This window comes from Heterodontus francisci, chromosome 40, assembly GCF_036365525.1.
Source record: "Heterodontus francisci isolate sHetFra1 chromosome 40, sHetFra1.hap1, whole genome shotgun sequence".
Classification (NCBI taxonomy): domain Eukaryota; kingdom Metazoa; phylum Chordata; class Chondrichthyes; order Heterodontiformes; family Heterodontidae; genus Heterodontus; species Heterodontus francisci.
The window spans coordinates 25,900,957-25,926,582 of record NC_090410.1 but is presented as its reverse complement, the minus strand read 5'-3'; positions in this window follow the sequence as shown (position 1 = coordinate 25,926,582).

Sequence of the window (25,626 nt, the reverse complement as noted above, 5' to 3'; positions counted from 1 at the left end):
TGGACCCCCAGGTCCCTCTGTTCCTGCACACTCTTTAGAACTGTGCTATTAAGTAGATATTGCCTCTTCCTATTCCTTCTTCAAAATGAATCACATCACACTTGTCACTATTAAATTCTATCTGCCACATCTCTGCCCATTCTGCTAGCCTATCTATGTCCTGTTGCAGGCCGTTCATGTCATACTCACTGTTTGCCACACCTCCAAGTTTGGGGTGATCGGCTAATTTTGAGATTCTACTCTGCATTCCAAGATCCAAGTAATTTATATACAGTAAAAAAAATCAGTGGGCCCAGTACTGACTTGGGGAACACCACTATCTACAATCCTCCAGTCTGATAAATAACCATTTATCACAACTCACTGTTTTCTGTCCTTAAGCATTTTTTTTTATCCAATTGGACACTGACCCTCTGATTCTATGAACCTTAATTGTGTTCATCATCCTTTTATGTGGTACCTTATCAAACGCTTTCTTAAAATCCAAAAAACAACATCCACTGTATTCCCTTCACCAACCTTCTCTGTTACTTCATCAAAGAATTCAATTAGATTAGTGAAGCATGATCTCCCTTTTACAAATCCATGCTGGCTGTCCTTAATTAACTCGAACCTCTACAAGTCTGTGTTGATTTTTTCCTTGATTATTGTTGCTAAAACTTCACCCATCATTGATGTTAAACTAACTGGCCTGTACTTGCTCGGACTGTCCTTACACCCTTTCTTCAGGGTGATAGGACACCCTTACAATCCTCTGGCACCTCCCCCATATCTAGGGAAGATTGGAAGATTATGGCAAGCACTTCCGTTATCTCCATCCCCACTTCCTTGAGCAACCTGGGATGCAAACCATCCGCACCAGGTGACTTATCTACCCTAAACATAGTCAGCCTTTTTAGTACCTCCTCCCTCTCAATTTCTACCCCATCTATTGTCTCTACTCTCTCCTCTTCTACTGATATTTTGCCAGATTCCAATTCTTTAGTGTACACTGTTAAAACGTATTTATTATGTATATTAGCCTTGCCCTGCACCTCTAAGCATGTATTACTCTATTTATCCCTAATAGGCCTCACTACACATCTTACAACCCGCTTACTGTTTATATGCCGGTAGAAGATTTTTGGGTTCCCTTTTATGTTGACTGCCATTTTATTCTCATATTCTCTCTTTGCCATGTCTAATTTTCCTCTTCACCTCCCTATCAATTTATTGTATATGGCCTGGTTCTCACTTGAAGAATTCACCTGACATACATCATACACCCTCTTTTTTTTGTTTCATCATAAACTCTATTTCCTTTATCATCCAAGGAGCCCTGTTATTGGTTCCTTTACCTTTCACCCTTGGTGGAATGTTCCGAGCCTGTACCTGAAGCATCTCTTCCTTAAAGATAACCCATTGTTCTGATACAGCTCTTCTTGTCAGACTTTGGTTCCATTCTACCCTTCTCATCTCATTAAAATTAGACTTCTTCTCTACGTTACACCTTATTTTGTTCCTTGCTTTTCTGCAATACGAGTCAAAACATTATGATACGATGAAGTTCACCTGAACACATTTCAGAAATTCCTCCCCCTCCTTATCCTTTAGAATTATTCCAATCGATATTTGGGTAATTAAATTCCCCCAATATCACCACTCTTGAACAGCTCTCTGATTCCCCTGCAGATTTGCTCCTCTATCTCTTTCTCGCTATTTCGAGGATTATAGAATACCCCGGGTTATGTGATCATATCCATTTTCCTTTTCAACTCTAACCAAATGGATTCTGTCCTTGCCCCTTCAAGGGCTTCCTCCCTTTCCAACAATGCAATGTCTTCCCTTATCAATACTGCCACACCACCTCACTTTTTTCCTTCTCCATCTTTTCTGAACGCTTTATATCCTTGTATATTAAATGCCCAGTCCTCGCCAAGTTTCCGTCATTGCCCCAACATCATATTCCTACACTGCTATTAGTGCTTGTAGTTCACCAACCTTATTCACCACACTTCATACATTTACACACATGCTTTGTAATTCTGTCTTTACATTCCCTGTAGTCCTTCTCAGTCCGCTCCGATCTAATATGGACCGACTCCCTTCTCTATTATTGTGGTTACTACCCTCGATATCCTACTCTTTAACTTCCTCCCTATCTACTGAAAATCTGACCCCAGGACCTCAATACCTGCCCTTGCTGTGTCATTGGTACCAATGTGCACCACAACATCTGGCTCAGTCCCTTCTTCCTGCAGAATAACCTGCACCCTCTCCGTGATGTCCTTTACCCTGGCACCATTGAGACATCCCACTATGCGGGACTCATGAGAACAGTTTCAGAGATGTTATCTGTCCCCCTGACCATGGAATCACCTATAACAACTGCATTTCTCCCCTTTGCACTCCCTCCAGGACAGTCCCATGTCCATGGTTGCAATAATCTGAACTGCACTCCTTCAAGGTGTCCTCACTCCCAGCATTCTCCACTGCTGAGTACTGGTTTGTGAGTAGCACACATCCCGAAGACTCCTGCACTTCCTGCCTCGTCCTAATCTTCCGGATGTTCACCCATCCTGAACTCCGACTGCCTGTGGGGTGACCAGCTCCTGGAACATACAATCCAGGAAAGTCTCCTGCTCCCTGATGCTCCGCAGTGATTCCAGCTGCCCCACAAGCTCGGAAATCCTGAGATCGAGCTGAAGCAGCTGGAGACACGTCATACACGCACGGTCACCCAAGACACAGGAAGTATCCACCTGGCTCAGGAATTGCAAACAACAGGTCGCAGCTGCTTATCCATGATCTAAAAACCCCTCTATTCCCCTTTTAAACAATCTATTTAGTACCCTGTCTAAACGATCAATTGTAATTACTACCTCTAGTCCTGCTCTGTGCTTCTACTCTTATTACAACATCTACTGTTACACTACCCCGATTATATGTTTTAATTTCCCAGCTCCAAATTTGAACCAATATCCTCCCTGCTGATCTCTCTTTCTATCTGTCTGTCTCTCTCTCTCTCTCTATGTCTCGCTCTATAATATATCATGAAATCTGCCTTAGTTTTTAAACGAAGACTCTATCTTTTTCCAGTTGTTTCTGGTAACTGACATGGTGCCAGAGTACTGGACAACAGCGAACACTGCAGCGTTGTTTAAAAATGGAGGAAGGGATAGTCCAGATAATTACAGGCCACTCAGCCTGACCTCAGTGGTGAGAAAATTATTTGATAAATCTCTGAGAGTCAGTATAAATCGTCATTTAAAAAGGTAGGAATTAATAAAGGACGTTTAAGATCAGACACCGGAGAGAAAACAGCGGGAGCAGAGCGGAGTTTTAAAATCACGCCGAAAAATCAGAGGCCGGAGAGAAAGCAGCGGAAGCAGAGCAGAAATTCAGATTCAAATCAAAAATTGAAAATTGGCGTCACATTCAACAGAGAGTGCGGGGAGACAGAAAGCCAGCCGGGGTGAGTATACCGATAAGCTTTTAATTTAATCTAAATTAATCTAATAAAAAATGAGACTTTATCGATTCATTAGCATTCATTGGCTGAAGACTGGCATCTGTGATGCTGGGAACCTTAGGAGGAGGCCGAGATTGATCATCCACTTGGCACTTCTGGCTGAAGATGGTTGCAAATGCTTCATCCTTGTCTTTTGCACTGATGTGTTGGGCTCCTCCATCATTGAGGATGGGGATATTTGTAAAGCCTCCTCCTTTGATTAGTTGTTTAATAGTCCACCATCATTCACGACTGCATGTGGCAGGACTGAACAGCTGATTGTGGGATCGCTTAGCTCTGTCCAGAGCATATTTCACAGTACTTTCAAGATTTGTTCTCTGCATATTTTGAAATTGTGCCCTGTACACTCAAATGCAATTGATGAATATGAAATCATGAAAAGCAATGATCTTAGTACCTGTCCCTGGGGAACACCACTTTTCTTTCCTCCAATCAAAGAAAAAAAAATGTGCATTAGCATTATGGGTGGCACAGTGGCACTGCGGCAAGCACCACAGCCTCACAGCTCCAGTGACCCGGGTTCGGTTCTGGTAGTGCCGGTGTGGAGTTTGCGAGTTTGCCTTGTGACCTGCTGGTGCTCCAGTTTCTTCCCATGTGCTTGTAGATTGGTAGGTAAATTGTTCACAGTTTAAAAAAAAAATTGCTCCTATTGTTGTTCGGAGAATTGAGGGAAGACAGGGATGTGAGAGGGAAAGAATGGGATGAATGCAGGATTAGTATAAATGGATGGTCAGTGTGGACTTGTTGGGCCAAAGGGCCTGTTTTGATGCTTTATCTCTCTATGACCCTATCTTTGTTTTCTCTCACTTATCCAATTTTATATACATCCCCCTGCAGACAGGCAGGCAGACAGACAGGGAGGCAGGTGGCCCCGCAGACAGGCAGATGGATAAACAGATATTGGATAATTGTATATTGTAACCTGTGGAGTTGGTCTATTTGTATTTTCAGAAGGCTTTCAACAAGCTCCCGCACAGGAGGTTAGTAAACAATTGGGGGTAATATATTGGCATGGATTGAGAATTGGTTAATGGGCAGAAAACAGAGAGTAGGAAGAAATGGATCATTCTCTGGGTGGCAGGCTGCTACTAGTGGGGTATCGCAAAGATCAGTGCTTGGGCCCCAGCTGTTCACAATCCATATTCATGATTTGGATACGTGGGACAAATGTAATATTTCCAAATTTGCTGCTGGCACAAAACTAAGTGGGAATGTAAGTTGTGAGGAGGATGCAAGGAGGCTGCAAGGGAATTTGGACAGGATAAGTGAATGGGAAAGAACATGGCAGACAGAATATAATGTGATGAAGTGTGAAATGATCCACTTTGGTAGAAAAAACAGAGGGGCAGAGTATTTGGTGAGGATGTGGTGTATTGACCAAGGTACCGGAAACGACAACAACAAACCCAGCCCTGTCGACCCTGCAAAGTCCTCTTTACTAACATCTGAGGGCTTGTGCCAAAATTGGGAGAGCTGTCGCACAGACACTACTCAAGCAGCAGCCTGTCATAGTCATACTCACGGAATCATAGGTCCCAGACACCACCAACACCATCCCTGAGTATGTCCTGTCCCATCGGCAGGACAGACCCAGCAGAGGTGGCGACACAGTGGTATACAGTTGGAAGGGAGTTGCCCTGGGAGTCCTCAACATCGACTCCGGACCCCATGATGTCCAGTCAAAAACGGACAAGGAAACCTCCTGCTGATTGCCACCTACAGCCCCCTCCCCCACCCCTGCTGACCCTCAGCTGATGAATCAGTACTCCTCCATGGTGAACACCACTAGGTGGAAGCGCTGAGGGTAGCAAGGACACAGAATGTACTCTGGGTGGCGAACTTCAATGTCCATTAACAAGAGTGACTCGGTGTTGGAGAATTTTCTGAGCTTTGCTAATTATTACTTAACTTTGTAGCAGCAGAAAAGCAGGACACAGCTTGTAGCTAATCTAACCACAACCAACGGTCATAAATTGTAGACAGAGCAGCTAACCACAATCAGACATTACGGCCAGATATGGTGTCTGGAGTGGGCATTGAATTAAGGAACTAGCTTGTTATTGTTGAAACTGATGTTTCGCTGACCTCGGACCCTGCATGGTGCACCGTTACGTAGGCAGTCTTGTGGGTGCTTATCTGATTGAGAAACTGTCTGCTCTGCCTCTGTTATACTATATACGTCCACGGCGATCTGTAGCTCTTTGGGAGTAGCTCTGGACCGCCTTTAGGAAAGGTGCGCTGCCCATGATATCGTGCAATAAAGTGTTTGTTCTCAACGTCTGAGTCCGGAGAATTTGTTCAACAATTGGGCACAATCTGGATTTTCTCCAACAGTTTGGCGTAGTCGGCAGGATCCCTTTTGTACGGGATCCTGAATGAACCTAACGGGGATTAGGAACCTAAAGTAGAAAATCCAGTAAAATGTGGCGAATTCGGTGTAGTAGTAGTACCAAATTCCGGGAATTTGGTGATCCTAATTTGAGTTTGCACGAGCTGTTCCTCCACCGGGTGGAGTAAAGAGGCTGTGGGACAAAAGGAGTTAGGACAACCGTCTGGGACGGTGAACGACTGGGGCTGTAACTAAACTGCCAAATTGACCCGACAGGCACGTGATCGTTGCTCCTGAGTCCACGAGCCGGAATCTGGCCCTAGAGAGAGAGGCTGTGGGACGGAGGGAGAACGAAAGAGCGTTGGCCTGAGAGACAGGGGTGTGCCGGTTAGCTGACCTTGAGAATTTAACATTAACTGCGCCTGTTCGTATCCTTGTGTCTATTTGTTTTGTTGTGTCTTGTTTGTTTTCCTTTGTTTTAATGCTACTTGATTCATAGAAAATAACTCGTAAATTTAGAAGGTTTTGAGAAAGTAGAAGTAAGAGTGGACTCAACGTCTTCCAAGAAGGAAGGGTTGCCCCCGGGGACAAGTAAACCATGTCCTCTGGAGAAAGGCGACCCGCGTCCGTTTGCCCCCTCAAAGGAGACGCAGAAGCGCCACGGTAAATATGTGTTTTAAAGATAGGAATGTTTTAGAGTAAAAACAAGTAACTGTGTCTTTGTTTCGACTGTGAGAATGTCGGAAGCTTCCATGAATGAATTGAATATCTGGGAAGAACAGCTTGTATTCTGTAGAACTGACTGTCGTTAACTCTTTGTTGTCTGGCTTTAATGTTGAAAATTGAAGTCTATTAAGTTGTTTGGAATTGAATGATTGTGAAAAGTGATTGTTCAGTGTGTTCATTTCTATTTAGTGTTGTGCACCCAGGAATGGGATATAAAATTGAATTATATTTTAAGTTAAAGTTTTATTTTTAGTTGGTTTTGCAACTGTGAAAAGGCAATGAACAATTTTCTGAGAGATAAGCTTCAGCCTTGAAGGTCTGAAGATGTCTGGCAGAAATCTAATTTGGGGTTTGGAATATTGTTTTAATTGGAAACTCTGCTATTGTTTTATTTTACAGTCTAAATTTGAAGACATGTTTTACTGACTGTTATTTTGTTTTAAGGGAAAGAAAGGGTAGAAAAGGAGATATAGGAATGATTCTGTCTGTTTAAAAAGATTAAAGTTTGTGTCAGGACCTTGTGTTAAGTCTTTTGTTGTAAGAATGTTAAATAACTTTTTCTTTAGTTTTTGGTTTTATTACAGTCATTTGAAAAGGCGCCTGAAGAAAGAGCAAGAAAATGATGTAATTTACCTATCTTTCAAAATAAGCACGTGCTATTCTGTTCTGTGTGTAGTTAATAAGTATTATAAGTTAATAAGTCTGAATTGAATTAATACTGTTAAGGTTAATTGACCTGTTTAAGTTGAAGAATTTATTTGCAACCACAATGAACTTTCAAGTTTAGCATGTTGAGTTTTGGAGGAGTCTTAAGTTCCGGACAGAGGACTCACTCATATAACATCAGCAGTTTTGATTTTTAAATATTATTGCAGTGAGTTGGAATCATCTTTGTTATAAAAATCCTTGGATTAGGAACCTCTTACAAAAGATACTAAAAAATTTGGAAACAATTGGAGTTTAATCTAAAATTTGAAGTTGAAAATGTTACACATGATTTTGTTGTTTTTAAACCTAAGGATACCAAAAGGATTGAAAAGGTTTAAAATAGATAGTTCTTTTCGATCAGAAAAGAAAGGTTTCGTAAAGTGACGTAACTGAGAATGTTTTGCTCCGCCCCCTTGGAGACAAACAAAGAACTTAACCCGCTGCAGCTTTTTGCATTGCTGAGAGTCAAATTTATACATATAGGACATTGTTAAATTTTACATTTCTAAGTTGACAGATAGAATTGGACAAATTAACCCATTGGGCTCAGGGGCAGAGCCACAATGGATTCTTTTTAAGCAGGTGACGGCAGGTTCCAAGGCCACATGAGAACTGATGCCACAACAAGAGATCCAGCAGCTTTGAGAATTTAAAACTTAATTGCAGACATCAAATATCATAGCATCTTTATCAATGAGACAAAATGCTTGAGAAGGAAAGATAGTTGCAAACTCTTCTGTCCTTAACGTACAAAAAGTACAACCAAGTCTGGGCATAAGAAATTGGAGTCAATAAACAAAATTTAACTGATATGAGTGGTTATTTAAAGCACTCAAAGGGAAATCTATCTGATATTTAAGAGGACAATCAAAGTTTTAGAAAATAACAAATCAGTGGTTTCCTGTATTGGACATGAGCAATGGGTTCTGGTCCATACAGTTGGCACAAGAGTGTCAATATAAATTTGTGTTTACGTTCAAGGGACAACAGTACATCTGGATGTGTCTGTCCCAGGGATTTTATAATAATCCATCGATATTCCACCTTCCTTCAAGAAGGTTAGAGTGAAAGTTAGGCTGAAAATGGCACCGATAATGAAGGAAAAGGTTTCTTATTTGGGAATAATAATAACACAGGGAAAGCATGAGACAGAGCAAAAGTGAGTGCAGACAATCCTCGAACTCCCCCTAGCGCAAGATATTAAAGCTCTAAGATAAAAAAAAAGGACAGTTCCTATTTCAGGTTGTGAAATTAAACAGACAAGAAGCACCAACCCCCACGGTTAACCCCACATCCGAATTACCGACGAGTAAAGTTACGACCCAACAGCCACAAGTGACTGGACTCCTTTGCCCGGTCTTGACTACAGGACTAGAAAATAGACTTGCGATAATAAAACCTAATAAAATTGTATATGATAATATAAAGCTTTAGTTGGTACCGGTAATATTGATTTTCTCAGATATCCAGCTACCTGGCTGGTGCCCTGAGAAGACCCGAGAGTTGTACAAGGTATTACTGTAACAATTGTTGAGACAGGAATTTGGTAATGAGAAAATGATAAAAAGATTACATAAAATACAATGATATTTTACCCTATGTTATGGAAATTGGAAAAGAGGTAATTGGAACAACATTGTCCATTGTCTGAGTGTAGTCTGGAAAACCAGGTGATCATATGTCCTCATCCTATATATAAAACGGCAGAATCAAAATGTGGATTTAATGCCACTGTAAATTGCACCAGGAAGGCTGGGAAAGCATTGTCAGAACTAACCCATGTGGCCTATATGGGAAAGGGGAGATATTGCTTCACCACCACAGCGAAGGAGTACCAGTATGGACATAAACGGACTTGTCCGGTGAGCAACAGTACATTTTGGTTCAACCCACAAATACCAACCCGAGTAGGGAAAATGGAGTTGGTACAGATACATGAGCAAAAGACAGAAACGATAACTGTGACAGAAAGTATTAAGGAGGATTTGACAAATTACCTCCGAGACTATGAATATACTATTCAGCCATTGCTCACACGCTTGGGTAAAGAGAGACAGCAGCTAGAAGCCATTGCAAGCTGGAACAACAGTCGAAGATGCTACAAGATGAGATTGACAAGATAAATGATTCTACCTGACAGGAGGACTTCTGGAACTGGGGGTCAGACGTGCAGATATACCCCTGGTTTAGAATTATCTCCCATGTCCTGATAGTGGTTTTGGGTATCATGGTGTTAGATGTGACATACTTAATTTGGCAACTTAAGAAATTAATTAGGCAATGCAAGAGGGTGGCACAGTGGCGCAGTGGTTAGCACCGCAGCCTCACAGCTCCTGGGACCCGGGTTCGATTCCGGGTACTGCCTGTGTGGAGTTTGCAAGTTCTCCCTGTGTCTGCGTGGGTTTTCTCCGAGTGCTCCGGTTTCCTCCCACAAGCCAAAAGACTTGCAGGTTGATAGGTAAATTGGCCATTATAAATTGTCACTAGTATAGGTAGGTGGTAGGGAAATAGAGGGACAGGTGGGGATGTTTGGTCGGAATATGGGATTAGTGTAGGATTAGTATAAATGGGTGGTTGATGTTCGGCACAGACTCGGTGGGCCGAAGGGCCTGTTTCAGTGCTGTATCTCTAATCTAATCTAAAAAAGAGGATGTATGAACACAGGTTGGACAGCTACCCGAAAAGCAATTAGTGTTCGAACTTGCTCTGTAAAAGGAGGGACAATTAGTTATGCCATAAAAAGGGTAATTGTATAACCTTTTCATATATACTTAAAGTGAGCAAATGAATGATCAATGTACTTTATGAAATTGTATTATGTTTATACAATCGATAATGTAACAGTGATGTTTAAATGAATTTGTAATTGTACAAGTATACCACCCTTTTATTTTGTAAGCAAGTATTTGAAGCCCCCCGCAAAACTTATGCCTTTACAGAGTTCCCGCTGCCCCCTTGAGATATAAGCAGACAATGTATTGAGTGCGAAACCTCCGAGTGTTGAAGGCTGTTTCTAGACAAATAGAGACCATTAAAGGCACCTAGGTGGGATCAAGGGAAGGATTCTTTAAAGGGTTGTAGAAGAGTCAAGAGGGGACTGTGAGAACGGAATTTTAGAATTTTAAGAACAGAATATTATGGGGATATTTAAGTTGAGATTAATCAATCATGTATTGCTAGCTTGGCCTTGCGGCTGCTACAGCGCGATGGCAGGAAAGATATTATGCTTCAATGACTACTTTAAATACCTCTCCCCTCCACATACGATGATATTGTGTTATCATGGTATGATAAAAGGAGGGATTGTTGGAGAATTTTCTGAGCTTTGCTCATTATTCCTTAACTTTGTAGCAGCAGAAAAGCAGGACACAGCTTGTAGCTAATCTAACCACAACCAACGGTCATAAATTGTAGACAGAGCAGCTAACCACAATCAGACATTACGGCCAGATATGGTGTCTGGAGTGGGCATTGAATTAAGGAACTAGCTTGTTATTGTTGAAACTGATGTTTCGCTGACCTCGGACCCTGCATGGTGCACCGTTACGTAGGCAGTCTTGTGGGTGCTTATCTGATTGAGAAACTGTCTGCTCTGCCTCTGTTATACTATATAAGTCCACGGCGATCTGTAGCTCTTTGGGAGTAGCTCTGGACCGCCTTTAGGAAAGGTGCGCTGCCCATGATATCATGCAATAAAGTGTTTGTTCTCAACGTCTGAGTCCGGAGAATTTGTTCAACAATTGGGCACAATCTGGATTTTCTCCAACACTCGGTAGCATCATTACTGACTAAGCTGGCTGAGTCCTAAAGGATACAGCGGATAGGCTGGGTCTGCGACAGGTGGGGAGGGAAAACTTGACCTCATCCTCACCAATCAACAGTATTGCTATAAGTGACCACCGCACAGTCCTTGTGGAGACAAAGCCCCATCTTCACATTGAGGAGGCACTCCATCGTGCTGTGTGGCACTACCGCCGTGCTATGTGGGATAGATTTCGAACAGATCTAGCAACTCAAAACTAGGCATCCACGAGGCACTGTGGGCCATCAGCAGCAGCAGAATTGTATTCAACCACAATCTGTAACCTCATGGCCCGGCATATCCCCCACTCTACCCTTACCATCAAGCCAGGGGATCAACCCTGGTGTAAAGAAGAGTGCAGCAGGACATGCCAGGAGCAGCACCAGGCATCCCTAAAAATGTGCTGTCAACCAAGTGAAGCGAGAATCCAGGGCTAGTTGCAGCCAAACTGTGTAAGCATCATGCGATAGACAGAGCTAAGCGATCCCACATCCAACGGATCAAATCTAAGCTCTGCAGTCCTGCCACATCCAGTCGTGAATGGTGGTGGACAATTAAACAACTAATAGATGGCTCCACAAATATCCCGACCTCAATGATAGGGGAGCCCAGCACATTAGTGCAAAAGATAAGGCATTTGCAACAATCTTCTAGCCAGAAGTGCCGAGTGGATGATCCACCTCGGCCTTCTTCCTGCATCTACTCTCTCAAGTCCAATTAGAATTTTATTGGCTTCTATGAGATTCCCCTTCACTCTTCTGAACTCCAGTGAATATACTCCTAACTGACTCAATCTCTCCCTCATGCATCAGTCCTGCCATCCCAGGAATCAGTCTGGTAAACCTTCGCTGCACTCCTTCTATAGCAAGAACATCCTTCCTCAGATAAGGAGACCAAAACTGTACACAATATTCCAGGTGTGGCCGCACCAAGGCCCTGTATAATTGCAGCAAGACATCCTTGCTCCTGTGCTCGAATCCTCTCGCTGTGAAGGCCAACATACCATTTGCCTTTTTTTACTGCCTGTTGGACCTGCATGCTTACCTTCAGCGACTGGTTTACGAGAACACCCTGGTCTCGTTGCATATTCTCCTCTCTCAGCTTATAGCCGTTCAGATAATAATCTGCGGTCCTGTTTTTGCTACCAAAGTGTATAACCTCACATTTATCCACATTATACTGCATCTGCCATGCATTACCCCACTCACTCAAAATCACCCTGAAGCCTCTCTGCATCCTCCTCACAACTCACCCTCCCACCCAGTTTTGTGTTATCTGCAAATTTGGAGATATTACATTTAGTTCCCTCATCTAAATCATTAATATATATTGTGAATAGCTGGCGTCCGAGCACCGATCCCTGCGGTACCCCACTATTCATTGCCTGCCATTCGGAAAAAGACCCATTTCTTCCGAACCTTGTTTTCTGTCTGGAAACCAATTTTCTATCCAACGCAATACACTACCCCCAATCCCATGTGCTTTAATTTGACATGCTAAGTTCTTGTGTCGGACTTTTGTCAAAAGCCTTCTAAAAGTCCAAATAAGTCACATCCACTGGCTCCCCCTCACCAACTCTGCTAGTTATGTTCTTGAAGAATTCGAGTAGGTTTGTCAAGCATGATTTCCCTTTCGTAAATCCATGCTGACTCTGTCCGATTCTATCACTGTTCTCCAAGTACTCTGCTATAAAATCTTTGATAATGGACTCTAGAATTTTCCCCACTACTGACGTAAGACTGACTGGTCTATAATTCCCTGCTTTCTCTCTCCCTCCCTTTTTAAATAGTGGGGTTACATTAGCTACCGTCCAATCTGTAGGAACTGTTCCAGAGTCTATAGAATCTTGGAAGATGACCACCAATGCATCTACCATTTCCAGGGCCACTTCTGTAAGTACTCTGGGATGTAGATTATCAGGCCCTGGGGATTTATCGGCCTTCAATCTCATCAATTTCCGCAAACCATTACTCTACTAATACTGATTTCCTTCAGTTCTCTCTCATTAAGCCCTGTGTTCCCCAACATTTTTGGTATGGTATTTGTGTCCTCCTTTGTGAAGACAGAACCGAAGTATGCATTTAGTTGGTCAGCCGATTCTTTGTTCCCCAAAATAAATTCCCCCGTTTCTGATTGTAAGGGACCCACATTTGTCTTCACTAATATTTTTCTCTTCACATACCTATAAAAACATTTATAGTCCGTTTTTATGTTCCCTGCAAGCTTGCTCTCATACTCTATTTTCCCCTTCTTAATCAATCCCTTAGTCTTCCTTTGTTGAATTCTAAACTGCTCCCAATCCTCAGGTCTGTTGTTATTTCTGTCGAATTTATATCCTTTTCCTTGGATCTAATGCTATCTCTAATTTCCCTTGTAAGCCATGGTTTGGCTAGCTTTCCCGTTTTACTTTTGCGCCAAACAGGGATAAACAATTGTTGCAGTTCATCCATGTGCTCTTTGAATGTTTGCCATTGCCTTTCCACCATCGTACCTGTAGTAACGTTTCCCAATCCATCATGGCCAACGCGTGCCTCATACCTTCGTAGTTTCCTTTACTAAGATTCAGGATCATAGTCTCAGAATCAACTATATCATTCTTCATCTTGATGAAGAATTCTATCATATTATGGTCTCTCATCCCCAAGGGGACTCGCACAACTAGATTGTCAATTATACCTCTTTCATTATATAATATCCAGTCTAGGATGGCCTGTTCTCTAGTTGGTTCCTCAACATATTGGTCCAGAAAACCATCCCGTATACACTCCAAGAATTCCTCCTCTACGGTATTGTGACTAATCTGATTTGCCAATCTATATGCAGATTAAACTCACCCATAACTACAGGTCTTCCTTTATCGCATGCATCTCTAATTTCCATTTTAATGCCATTCCCAACATCACCACTGTAGTTTGGGGGTCTATATGCAACCCCCACTAACGTTTTTTGCCCCTCAGTGTTTCTCAGCTCTACCCATACAGATTCCACGTCATCAGGGCTAATATCTTTCCTCAATATTGCGTTAATTTCCTCTTGAACCAGCAATGCAACTCCACCGCCTTATGCATTTTTTCTGTCCTTCCTAAATACTGAATACCCCTGGATGTTCATTTCCCATCCCTGGTCACCTTGCAGCCATGTCTCCGTAATCCCAACTATATCATACCCATTTACATCTTCTGTACTCTTTCCAATGCCCTCCCATCTTTCTTCAAGTTCAGCGCCCAGAATTGGATGCAATACTCCAGCTGAGGCCGAACTAGGGTCTTATACTAGTTCAACATAACTTCCCTCCTCTTGTACTCTGTGCCTCTATTAATAAAGCTTAGAATACTGCATCCTTTATTAACTGCTCTCTCAACCTGTCCTGGCACCGTTAATGACTTGTGCACATATACACCTGGGAAACTCCAGTACAAAACTTCCTCCAGCCCAAAAAACATCCATTAACCCTACTCGTTGTTTCCTGTCACTCAGCCATTTTTGTATCCAGATTGCTACTGTCCCTTTTATTCCACGAGCGACAAGTTTGCTCACAAGTTTGTTGTGTGGCACTGTATCAAATGCCTTTTGAAAGTCCATGGACACTCCATCAACAGTATTGCCCTCACTAACCCTCTCTGTTACCACCTCAGAAAACTCCAGTAAGTTAGGTAAACATGATTTTCCCTGTAGAATTCCATGCTGGCGTTCCTTAATTTACTCACATTTGTCCATTTTGACCCGATTTATTGTTTCTAGAAGCTTTCCCATCACCGAAGTTAAACCGACTGGCCTGCAATTGCTGGCCTTATCCTGACACCCTTTTTTGAACAAGGGTGTAACGTTTGCAGTTCTCCAGTCTCTGGCACCACACCTGAGTCTAAGGAAGACTGAAAAATTATGGCCAGTGCCTCTGCGATTTCCAACCACACTTCCCTCAGTATCTTTGGATGCATCGCATCTGGCCCTGGGGTTTTATCCACTTTAAGTTCAGAAAGCCTATCTGGTACTTCCTTTTTATCCATTTTAAGCCCCTCTAGTGTCTGACTTACCTTCTCTTTCAACATTACCTGGGTTGCATCTTCTACATTAGTACAGACAGTTGCAAAGTATTGATTTAATACTTCAGCTATGTCCTCTGCCTCCATGTGTAAATCCCCTTTCTGGTCTCTAATCGGCCCCACTCCCCCTTTTACCGGCCTTTTACTACTTATATGCCTATAGAAAACTTTGGAATTCCCTTGAATGCTAGCTGCCAGTCTCTTCTCAAGCTCTCTGCTTCTTTTATTTGCTTTTTCACTTCCCCTTTGGACCTTCTATATTCAGCCTGGTTCTCAATAGTATTTTCTACCTCTTTGGCCTCCTTGTCTCGAGAGACAATGGGTAAGCGCCTAGAGGTGGTCAGTGGTTTGTGGAGCAGCGCCTGGAGTGGCTATAAAGGCCAATTCTAGAGTGACAGACTCTTCCACAGGCGCTGCAGATACAATTGTTTGTCGGGGCTGTTACACAGTTGGCTCTCCCCTTGTCCTTCTGGCTTTTTTCCTGCCAACTGCTAAGTCTCTTCGACTTGCCACTCTTTAGCCCCGCCTTTATGGCTGTCTGCCAGCTCTGGAGATCACTGGCAACTGACTCTCATGACTGTGGTCAATGTCACAGGACTTCTATATCGCATTTGCAGACATCTTTAAACCGGAGACATGGACGGCCGGTGGGTCTGACACCAGTGACGAGCTCACTGTACAATGCGTCCTTGTGGATCCTGCCAGGATTTTCGACCTGGCATCGGTCAGAAGCATACTTTTTCTTCTTTATCTTAATCTCTACCTCTTTTGTCATCCAAGGAGCTCTGGAATTGTTTTCCCTACTTTTCCACTTCTAGGGAACATACTTTGACTGACCCTGCACTATCTCTTCTTTGAAGGTAGCCAATTGTTCATCTATCAGTTTTCCTGCCAGCTTTCACCCCAGCTCCACTCTTACCCAATGGAAGTTGGCCTTCTCCCAGTTAATTATTCTTACCCTGGATTGGTCTTTGTCCTTTTCCATAGTCAGCCTTAACCTCTTACGATACAATGATCACTATCCCCTAAATGCTCTCCTACTGATACTTGATCCACTTGGCCCACCTCTTTCCAAAGAACCAGGTCTAGCAGTGCCTCCTTTCTTGTTGGACTAGCAACATATCATTGCAGAAAATTTTCCTGAACACACGCTAGGAACTCTTGCCCTTCACTGCTCTTTACACTACTATTATCCTAATCTATGTTTGGATAATTAAAGTCCCTCATTAAAACTACCCTATCATTTTTGCACCTCTCTGTAATTTCCTTGCAAATTTGTTCCTCCATATCCTTCCCACTAGTTGGTGGCCTATAGACAACACTGAGCAATGTAACTGCACTTTTTTCTTTCCTTACCTCTAGCCAAATTGATTCTGTCCTCGACCTCTCTACACATCCTTTTTCCCCAGCACTGCAATGCTCCCCTTAATCAATACCGCCACCCCTCCCCCCTGTTTCCCTTTCCTATATTTCCTGAACAACTTGTATCCAGGAATATTTAACACCCAGTCCTGCCCTCCTTTGAGCTAGGTCTCTGTTATAACTACAACATTAAATTTCCACAATGCAATCAACACCTGTACCTCACCAGTCTTATTAACCACACTCCGTGCATTAACATACATGCACATTAACCCTGATTCAGACTTTGTTACTTTCTCCCTTACTCTGACCCCACTTAATAATGTGCTATTCCCTACTCTCGTGCTATCTATCTCCCCCAGTATTCTGTGCACCTTGGTATTCCTCTCTCATACTTGCTCCTGGTTCCCACACCCCTGACATGTTACCAGTTTTGCTTCGCTCAATTGCATATGCTTCAGTATCTGAGGAGTTGTGAATGGTGCTGAACATTGTGCAATCATCAGCGAACATTCCCACGTCCGACCTTATGATTGAAGCAAGGTCATTGATGAAGCAGCTGAAGATGGTTGGGACTAAGACACTACCCTGAGGAATTCCTGCAGTGATGTCCTGGAGCTGAGAGGATTGACCTCCAACAATCACAACCATCTTCATTTGTGCTAGGTAAGACTCCACCCAGCGAAGTGTTCTTTCCCTGATTCGCATTGACTCCAGTTTTGCTAGGGCTCCTTGATGCCAGACTCGGTCAAATGCTGCCTTGATGTCAAGGGCAGTCACCTGAGCTCTTGAGTTCATCTCGTTTATCCATGTTTGAACCTAGGCTGTAATGAGATCAGAAGCTGAGTGGCCCTGGCAGAACTCAAACTGAGCGTCACTGAGCAGGATATTACTAAGCAAGTATCACTTGATAGCACTGTCGACGACACCTTCCATCACTTTACTGATGATCAAGAGTAGACTAATGGGGCGGTGATTGGCCAGATTGGATTTGTCCTGCTTTTTGTGTACAGGACATACCTGGGCAATTTTCCACTTTGCTGGGTGGATGCCAGTGCTGTAGCTGTACTGGAACAGCTTGGATACGGGCGCGGCAAGTTCTGGAGCACAAGTCTTCAGTAATTTGCCAGAAGCGTTAAATGAATATTTTTCGTCAGTATTTACAGTAGAGAAAGAAAATGTTGTCGAGGAGAATACTGAGATTCAGACTACTAGGCTAGATGGGATTGAGGTTCACAAGGAGGAGGTGTTAGCAATTTTGGAAAGTGTGAAAATAGATAAGTCCCCTGGGCCAGATGGGATTTATCCTAGGATTCTCTGGGAAGCCAGGGAGGAGATTGCAGAGCCTTTGTCCTTGATCTTTATGTCGTCATTGTCGACAGGAATAGTGCCGGAAGACTGGTGGATAGCAAATGTTGTCCCCTTGTTCAAGAAGGGGAGTAGAGACAGCCCTGGTAATTATAGACCTGTGAGCCTTACTTCGGTTGTGGGTAAAATGTTGGAAAAGGTTATAAGAGATAGGATTTATAATCATCTTGAAAAGAATAAGTTCTTTAGCGATAGTCAGCACGGTTTTGTGAAGGGTAGGTCGTGCCTCACAAACCTTATTGAGTTTTTTGAGAAGGTGACCAAACAGGTGGATGAGGGTAAAGCTGTGGATGTGGTGTATATGGATTTCAGTAAGGCGTTTGATAAGGTTCCCCATGGTAGGCTATTGCAGAAAATACGGAAGTATGGGATTGAAGGTGATTTAGTGCTTTGGATCAGAAATTGGCTCGCTGAAAGAAGACAGAGGGTGGTGGTTGATGGCAAATGTTCATCCTGGAGTTTAGTTACTAGTGGTGTACTGCAAGGATCTGTTTTGGGGCCACTGTTGTTTGTCATTTTTATAAATGACCTGGATGAGGGTGTAGAAGGGTGGGTTAGTAAATTTGCGGATGACACGAAGGTTGGTGGAGTTGTGGATAGTGCCAAAGGATGTTGTAGGTTACAGAGGGACATAGATAGGCTGCAGAGCTGGGCTGAGTGATGGCAAATGGAGTTTAATGCGGAAAAGTGTGAGGTGATTCACTTTGGAAGGAGTAACAGGAATGCAGAGTACTGGGCTAATGGGAAGATTCTTGGTAGTGCAGATGAGCAGAGCGATCTTGGTGTCCAGGTACATAAATCCCTGAAAGTTGCCACCCAGGTTAATAGGGCTGTTAAGAAGGCATATGGTGTGTTAGCTTTTATTAGTAGGGGGATCGAGTTTCGGAGCCACAAGGTCATGCTGCAGCTGTACAAAACTCTGGTGCGGCCGCACCTGGAGTATTGCGTGCAGTTCTGGTACCGCATTATCGGAAGGATGTGGAAGCTTTGGAAAGGGTGCAGAGGAGATTTACTAGGATGTTGCCTGGTATGGAGGGAAGGTCTTACGAGGAAAGGCTGAGGGACTTGAGGTTGTTTTCGTTAGAGAGAAGGAGGTGACTTAATAGAGACATATAAGATAATCAGAGGGTTAGATAGGGTGGATAGTGAGAGTCTTTTTCCTCGGATGGTGATGGCAAACACGAGGGGACATAGCTTTAAGTTGGGGGTGATAGAGATAGGACAGATGTTAGAGGTAGTTTCTTTACTCAGAGAGTAGTAGGGGCGTGGAACGTCCTGCCTGCAACAGTAGTAGACTCGCCAACTTTAAGGGCATTTAACTGGTCATTGGATAGACATATGGATGAAAATGGAATAGTGTAGGTCAGATGGTTTCACAGGTCGGCGCAACATCGAGGGCCGAAGGGCCTGTCCTGCGCTGTAATGTTCTATGTTCTAATGTTGTCAGGGCCCATAGCCTTTGCAGTGTCCAGTGACCTTCAGTCGGACCCACATTCGTCCTTGCTCATTTTACTTTTCACATACATAAAGAAGCTTTTACAATCCTCCTTTATGTTTCAAGCTAGCTTGCATTCACAATCTCTATTCCCTTTATTAATTTCTTGGTCCTCCTGTGTTCAATTCTAAATTGCTCCCAATCCTCGGGCTTACCACTTTTTCTGGTGACCTTCTAAGACTCTTCCTTTGACCTAATGCAATCTTTAACTTCTTTTGTTCACAACGATTGATGCACCTTTCCTGTTGGTTTTTTATGTCTTATGTTACGAACAGGTAGTTAATCTTTTTTTCGAAACAAATTTCTCTGTTTTTCCAACCACCTGTCCGTAAACAGATTAGTGATTGAATTAAATTGATTGGTAGAAGGTTTAGAGGGGAGATGAGGAAAAGTGTTTTCACCCAGAGGGTGTTGGGAGTCTGGAACTTACTGCCTGAAAGAATAGTTGAGGCAGAAACCCTCAACTCATTTAAAAGAAGTCTGGATTTGCACCTCAAGTGCCGTAATCTGTCGGGCTGTGGACCAAATCCTGGAAGGTGGGATTAGAATGGGTGGAACATTTTCGGCTGGCACAGACAAGATGGGCCAAGTGGCCTCTTTCTGTGCCATAATATTTCTATGATTCTATGTAGTGACCAGAACTATACACTATTCTCCAGGTGTGGCCAAACCAGTGTTTTACACAGTTCCAGCATTACATCCCTGCTTTTGTATTCCATACCTCAGCCAATAAAGGAAAGCAATGCATATGTCTTCTTCACCACTTTATCTACCTGTCCTGCCACCTTCAGGGACCTGTGGACATGCACTTCAAGGTCTCTCAATATCCTCCCGTTTATTGTGTATTCCCTTGATTTGTTTTCCCTCCCCAAATGCATTACCTCACATTGTCCAGATTGAATTCTATTTGCCACTTTTCCGCCCACTCCACCAAATCATTGATATTAATCTGGAGTCTACAGCTACCGTCTTCACTATCAATGACATGGCCAATTTTTGTGTCATCAGCAAATTTCCCAATCATGCCTCCCACATTTAAGTCCAAATCATTAATATATACCACAAACAGCAAGGGATCCAACACTGAGCCCTTTGGAACACCACTGGAAACCACCTTCCATTCGTAAAAACATCCGTCGACCATTACCCTTTGTTTCCTGTCACTGAGTCAATTTGGGATCCAACTTGCCACATTCCCCTGTATCTTATATGCTTTTATTTTTCTGACCAGTCTGCCATGTTGGACCTTGTCAAATGTCTTACTAAAATCCGTGTAGACCACATCCACTGCACGAACCTCCTCAATCCTCCCTGTTACTGCCACAAAAAATTTGATTAAGTTAGTAAGACATGACCATCCCTTACCAAATCCATGCAGACTATCCTGATTAATCTGTGCCTTTCTATGTGACAGTTTATCCTATGTCTCAGAATTGATTCTAATAATTTGCCCATCACTGAGGTCAGTCTATCCCTTTACACCCTTTTTAAATAATGGTACAACTTCCGCAGACCTCCAATCCTCTGGTACCTCGCCTGTATCTAGTGAGGATTTACAGATGATCCTCACAGTATCCACCAATTCCTCTCTGGCTTCCTTTAACAACCTGGGATACAATTCATCCAGCCTTGGTGATTTATCCACTTTCAAGGATGTCAGAACCTCTCGTACTTCCTCTCTCTTTATGCTTATCGTATCGAATATTTCACACTCCTCCTCTTTAACTACAATGTCTGCATCATTCCTCTCCTTTGTGAAGACAGAGACAACAAACTCATTCAGAACCCTGCCCACATCTTCTGCATCCACGCATATGTTCTCTTTTACATCTCTGATAGGTCGTACCCTTTCCTTAATTATTCTTTTGCTCTCAATGTACTGATAAAACGTCTTTGGGTTTTCCTTGATTTTACCTGCCAATAATTTTACACGTCCTCTCTTTGCTTTCCTAATTTCCTTTCATACTTCATCTCTGTACTTTCTATACTCCTCTATGCGTTCTAAAGTGTTCAGTTTTTTGTGACTGTCATAAGCTTTCCTTTTTTGTTTTATCTTACTGTGAGAAACGTAGCCCACTTGATAATAATTTACACCAAGTCAAACTCTGAAGAAGTAAGTTTATTTAACGGTCTTGCAAGATCACGTGTCCTACAAGCAGGCACACCGATCAACATATTCAGTTCATGTTTATACAATACAAATCCATTTGTCCACGCCTTTATTTTACATTATTGGTTATAACGTATTATGACACTAACCTATCCTATGGTTGCTACAGTCTCCTCCTCTGTTTACTTCTCCCCCTACTCTAACTTTCTAGCCCCTAACTCTTGTTTTTGTTTTACCTTATTTGGCTCTCCATTATGTGTTTTAACTTGCAGCTGTCAGCCTTTATCTTCGTGGGGCAGTTTCTTATTCACTACATCCTTTGTTCTAACTCTTGCTGTTTCTCTGTTATCTGCCTAAGCACAATTTTTAAGTGATGTACTGTCCCAAGGTCTGTACTTACATACCCTTATCAATTCTCTTTGTCAGTGATGTACTGTCTTAAGGTCTCCACTTACAGACCCTTATCAGTTCTCTTTGTCAGTGATGTACTGTCTTAAGGTCTCCACTGACATATCCTTATCAGTTCTCTTTTTCAGTGATTTCATTATGTTGTGCACAAATGACTTCTTGGTAACTTTCCACAAGCTGCAGAAACAACATTTCAGTGTTTCTTATTCTCACAATTCCCCCTTTTCTTTTACTTAATCCTTGTTGTTTTCTACATACTGCGGAGGGTTCTCATATGTCCTCTCAAATCCTCTGAGCATTATTTCAGCCGCCTTTTCAATGTCTGTATCTCCGTTGATACTATCCACTTTGTCATTACCTAACAGGTGCATACTTTCTTCCTGGCCTCTTTGTATTGACATCTGCTTCGTCAAAGCTGTCTCAATCAAGCGCTGTGTCAGCCCTCTTACACAAGGAATAATGCAACACCCGATGGCTATTAGTATTCTGACAACCATGATCAGGGAGGTAAAAACCGAGATTATCATGCCTTTCCATTTTCCAAACCAGGATTCAAGCCACCCCGTCAGGGAGGTGTCTGCTCCTGAATTTTCGGCCATCTCCTCTGCTAAAGTTGTTAACCCTTGCAGTGCTCGGGTGATTGAACCATCGGGTGCTGTGTTATTTGGGATAAATGTGCAACATTTCCCTCCTAACATTATACACACACCTCCTTTTTCTGCTAAGATCATATCTAGAGCCAGTCGATTTTCCCAAGCCATTCTACTAGTGGCATCTAATTGTTCAGCTATACCTTTTACCGCATCTCTAGTATAATTTATAAATCTTTGTTGGTTGTAATAAATATAATTTATCCAATCTACATTTTTGTTAATAGTGACCCACCAAAACAAAGACTCGAAACCGGCGGTTATTTGGTTTCGGGCCTTGAATTCATCAGGTACCCCTCTTGGGACCCCTATAGAATCCAAGTACACCTGGACGTCAAAAGAGTTCGCTATCGCTTCCCTTTTACCCCTTTCCCTCATTATTATCTTTTGTTTCTCAAATGCCAAGGTGAATGGTATTGCCAATTGAACAATTGCGCACGTCCCCTTCCACTGGGAGGGTAGGGTCTGTCTCAGGATTTTTCCTCCGCAATACCACCATAAATCCGCTCTGGGGACATTCAATGATGATTAGTTCCCTCCCCTGACTCTTCCAGTTACGTCCTCAGTCTCTATGCATGACTTCAACTCTCCCATATTTCTGGTTAGCTCCGCACCGTGTCGACATACGCATGATGTGTGATTCACACTGGTGGCTAAAAATGAAGGGGGAGTCCTTGAATCTTCTTTCTCTAGGGGAGGGAACATTATTGACAAGGATATGCAAGTTTGAATACCCCAAGCCGTCTTATCCTGATATAGGGCTAACATGCATTCCATGCCCTTTCGGTCATGCTCCCACCCCAGCGGGAAAGGTACTACTTGAGCTATCGGTCTACCAGATGCACAAGCATAGCAATTGTTTTTGTTCAAACTTTTTACAGGTAATTTTATCCATTCTACCCAGGCATTTGTGTCCCCGTAACCGGTTTCTATCTCAATTGTCTTTCTCAGGTCCTTTTCCTCTATTATTTTTACTATGTTAGGATCGTTATGAGAGGTCCCTTTTAGTTTGTTAGATGGTTTACCAATCTTATCTATTGTTACCTGAAAACAACATTTTAATTCACCTTTCTTTTTCCCTTCTCTAACTGTTACTCCAAACACCTTGTTGTCTAATTGGAAGTGGGTAATACAAAAACATCCAACCCATTTTATTTCCTGGCTACTTTTGAAAAGAAAGAGAGAAGGCACACAATATTACAGACAGTATTTCCGCGCTCGCGCCGTTATATTAAAAAAAGGTTTGTTACTCATAGTCTTTTTAGCTTTATTTTCAATGATTCTTCTGTTAATTCGGTTGTCCAAGTTCCTTCCTCGGCCGGGGGTTTTACCGGCCCCTTGATTCTTGTGTAGTGGGTCCAACCTCTTTCTGCCGTTCTTATGGCTGTTTCAGTGGTTAGGAGAGTCTGGTATGGTCTTTCCCAGTTCAGTTGTAGTTTAGTCTCTTTCCACGATTTCACCAGAACCCAATCTCCTGGTTGGATCTTGTGTACTGCAAATTCAAGAGGTGGTGTCTGTGCTAACAAGCCTTGCTTCCTGAGGAATGACAATGAGGAAGACAACGCCAGTATATAGTTCTTTAGAAACGAATCTTTAGTTTCTAAGGTTGGCATCTTGCCCCTGGTTCCCATATAGGGTAATCCGAATAGCATTTCATAGGGGGACAGTCCCACATCTTTTCTAGGGGCTGTCCGAATTCTGAGTATCGCTATAGGTAAACATTTTGTCCAGGGTAACCTTGTTTCAAGTATCAGTTTGGACAGGTGTTTCTTTAAGGTCTGATTCATTCTTTCCACCCGCCCTGAAGAGGGAGGGTGCCAAGGGGTATGGAAGTCCCATTGGATTCCCAATCCCCTAACTATTTCTTGTAATAGCTTCGAGGTAAAATGACTTCCTTGGTCTGAAGTGCTGTGGCTGCCACAGCTTGCACACACTCTGGCCATCCCTTTTAGCTATTTCATTGTGGTTTCTGCCACTTAACATCAAAGCTCAGCAAAGCTACTATTCTTAACTTGGCTATATTTCCCATTAAGCATAGTGCCATGCCTTTCTGCTCACTTCCACATTCCCCCCTTTTATCATTCTATGATAACCTTCTCTCTCTACTGATCAACTTATATATGATTATATATATATTCACTAGGATTATGTGGATCCATTTACTCAAATAACATTTAAACAGTATAATATAAAAGCAAATATAAAAAACTCAGCAACTGCTGAATCAGAAGGGTAGGCTGAGCCACCCTCTAACAAGGGGGTGTGTATTAGCCTGGTTGGTATGTTTTTCATTCTAACTTTGTCATGTCTGGGTGATAAGAAGAGTGCTGTTGAAGTATAATGTCTCGCTCTCTCTCTCTCTCGCTCTCTCTCTGTACCAGCTGCAAGGCCAAGTTGCCTCAGCAGCCCTGAAGTTATGAAGTCATTTCTGATAAGCTGTCCCTCCCTACAGCACTGAAACTAGCTTGTTAGCAGTACATGACTGATTAATTGTTTCAGGGTAGGCTGAGCCACCCTCTAACAAGGGGGCGTGTAAAAGCCTGGTCGGTATGTTTTTCATTCTAACTTTTCCCTAGGATTGTCATGTCTGGGTGATAAGAAGAGTGCTGTTGAAGTACAATGTCTCTCTCTCTCTCTCTCTCTCTCTCTCGCTGTACCAGCTGCAAGGCCAAGCTGCCTCTGCAGCCCTGAAGTTATGAAGTCAGCTAGCTTGTTAGCAATACATGACTGATTAATTGTTTCATCTTAAATGTTCCCATGTAATTCTGTTCTTAAAAATTCTAAAATCTAAATTCTGTTCTCACAGTCCCCCCTTTTGATTCTTCAAAACATTTTTAAAAATCAATCCTTTGATCCCACCTAGGTGCCTTTAATGGTCTCTATTTGTCTAGAAACAGCCTTCAACACCCAGAGGGGTCGCACTCAATATGTCGCCTGCTTGTGCCATAAGAGGGGCCTGCGGTAACTCTGTAAAGGCATACGTTTTGCAGGGGCTTCAACTACTTGTTTACAACAATGCCTTTTACTATCAGACTTCTAAGGTCTTTCATCTGGCCCCTATGGCCGATATTATTGTTCTGCCACTGCGGGTCTTGATTCGGGTATTTCTGTTCA